The sequence below is a fragment of the Mandrillus leucophaeus genome, unplaced genomic scaffold, assembly GCF_000951045.1.
Source record: "Mandrillus leucophaeus isolate KB7577 unplaced genomic scaffold, Mleu.le_1.0 Scaffold414, whole genome shotgun sequence".
NCBI classification, from domain to species: domain Eukaryota; kingdom Metazoa; phylum Chordata; class Mammalia; order Primates; family Cercopithecidae; genus Mandrillus; species Mandrillus leucophaeus.
In genome coordinates, this window is record NW_012104410.1 from 1,642,638 (window position 1) to 1,645,300 (window position 2,663).

At 38.9% G+C, this 2,663-nt stretch overlaps 1 pseudogene; it reads right to left on the reverse strand.

The window, feature by feature from the left end:
- Nucleotides 1-2,133: 2,133 nt before the first annotated feature.
- LOC105548570 overlaps nucleotides 2,134-2,663 on the reverse strand; it is a 7,768-nt pseudogene continuing 7,238 nt past the window's right edge.

Genomic DNA, 2,663 nt, shown 5'->3' on the forward strand with positions numbered 1-2,663 from the left:
GTAAATGATGAGTTAATGGGTGCAGCACATCAACATGGCACATGTATACATATGTAACAAACCTGCACGTTGTGCACATGTACCCTAGAACTTAAAGTATTAAAAAAATGCAAAAAAAAAAAAGAAAAGAAAAGAAAAGAAAATGTCTCATAGGGGCTTAACTGTAAGGAGGCTCACCATGTCATTTTCTTGTTCTTGCTTCTATCTCTTAATGTTCCCAATATGAAAATGTATGCTCCCAGCTCAGAGCAGTGGGACCTTGGGACTAAGGCCTCAGGTACGTTGGGGAGCCATTCTGTCCCCAGAATTTATGCCTGCTTTCATGCTCTGTCACTCACCTTCCTTCATTGTTGGAATCAACAAACTGGGTAACAGTGGTGTCAGAGAAAATGCCAAATTTGCATTGGCATAGGTGCCTGGCAACACTTAGCAGCCTGCAAGAAACATATCCGGAGTCATATAATGTTGGCAAAAATGTCGGTTGAGTCACATGGTCAGGCTAGCAAAGGAAAATAGCCTGGAGATCTCCCATGAGGTCCATTTTTGTCTCTGCTAAAAAGATTCCTTGATTATTCTCATTGTTCAGTGTCACTTCAGTGCTCTGTTCAACTTTCATTGTATTTCACCAGGTTTTTATGTAATTTTGTTTTTACAGCAATAGAGGTTTTGATCTGCTGCCTTTCTGAAGGCTCACACTGGCTTACTTTCCTGAAATAATGTAACTTCTACAAAATATTAATTTTGTAATTACATCTCAACTTGGAAAATCACTCTATTCCTTGGTAAGATGAAACAAAAAATTAAGATTTAATAATAAAATTAATCAGTCATTAATTTGTCATGAAACAAAATTTTCATTCATTCATTATGCTATGCAGTGTCTGGGAGATTTTTTACTCCTTTAGAGATAATCTATTTTCCTGTGTCTGATAACAAACTCATCATCTGATAACAAACTCATTGGGCACCTGTGGCCGTTATTCAGTATTATTCAGTGTTTATTTGTTTCTCTCATATATCACTTTTAAGTTCATGGTCAAAATCAGATAACTTCTGGAAATGGGTTTTTTGTAGTCTCCTTCCCTTGTTTCCTTTTTCATCTTTTGCTTTTTCTCAAGATCCCTGTGTCCAATGTTTATCCCATCTTTCCAGACAAAACTATGGTCAGTTTTTGGTTTTTATTCTGACATGACTTACTGAATCTTTGTTTCTGAGGCTTGGCTTCACTCATTTCTGAGTCTCCTCTGGGGTGGTGATTGTAGATACTTCATTTTTTTTTGAGGTTTCAATATTTTATTCAAATTTTTTTGAAGTGATGTTAATTACAGCATTTGAAGAGGAGGATCTACTTCCACACAAAATGAAAGACTCTAAAATGTACCCATTAACTGCTAAAAAACAAATTGAGTGGTGAGAATACAACAGAAGTCCAATTTAGATTCTGAGTGTTGTTACCATGTGATTACAATCACACAGACTCTTCTAAGCCTATAGCTGGAGCTCCAGGAAGCTATTTCATACTTTGGCGCAAGGGCAAAAAAGCACAACACGAGAAGGAATAAGTCCTGAATTACTGGCTTCATCGCATCCACCCTCTCCACCCCAAAATGGCACAAAAGAAACAGTGACCATACCCCACAGACCTTTTGGTGTAAAAGAGGTGACGATGAACTGGGGTGGGAACAGGTCATGAAGATCTGTTGAAAAAAGTCCCATTCAGGTGAGTTTGTACACACCATCAAGCAGCGAGCCTCTCATCAATCAGGGTTAGGAAACCAAAGTTTGATTATCAGGACATCACAATTTCATTCATTTACTCAATATGAATTTATAAAGTGCCTACATATTATCAGCTTCCACTTGCAGCCATTTCTAGATAAAAAAGAAAACTGGCATCTCAAAGGGGCCACCAAGTTTCACCGAAGTCTACCACTGAAAGGACCTTTTTTGGAAATGGGTTTCTTCTGCACCTCTGAAAGGGTAACATCTTAAAGCTGAATCATCTTTAACCTGGAGGTCTAACATATTTAACAATACTTGCATCCCAGACATGCAACATTAAAAGATACAACAAATTCTGAAGGTAGCTATGCTGCAAAATAGTTTAAAATTAAACAATTGTATAGTATTCATTTATGCTTGAAATTCCAGTCCTAGACCAAGCTTGGGGCCACCAGGATTGACCTTCTTGACATCCAGAAGAGCTGACAATGTCAGTTTGATACCTGGCTTTAGGGTCTGAGTGTATCCTGAACCTGTCAGGCTGGAGTTGTTCACTTCAGCTGAGAATCAGGTGTCAGGGTCAATCTGAAGCTTGGCTGCTATTCTGAAGCATGTTACTGTTTCCTGCTGTCCAGATGAGACTGACAGCGGTCTCCAACTTCTTATTCACCTTCTGGTAAATGGAGCCACCACACTCCGTTCTGTCAGACATTAGTGTGAAGCCAGAATTTGTCAGTCTTGTAGCCAACTGCAAAATTGCTCTGAGTAACTCGGGACTTTGCAGTCTCAAAATTCATCTGGTAGTTGGCTAGCCTTGTAACCCGGCACCAGAGCATGCTGGATGGAAGGCCCAGCAATATAGAAATCCATGTCGCAGCCCAGATTAATGTGTTCCCACTTGTACCTTGTCTTGATTTTAGCTTTTTTTTTTTTTTTTTTTT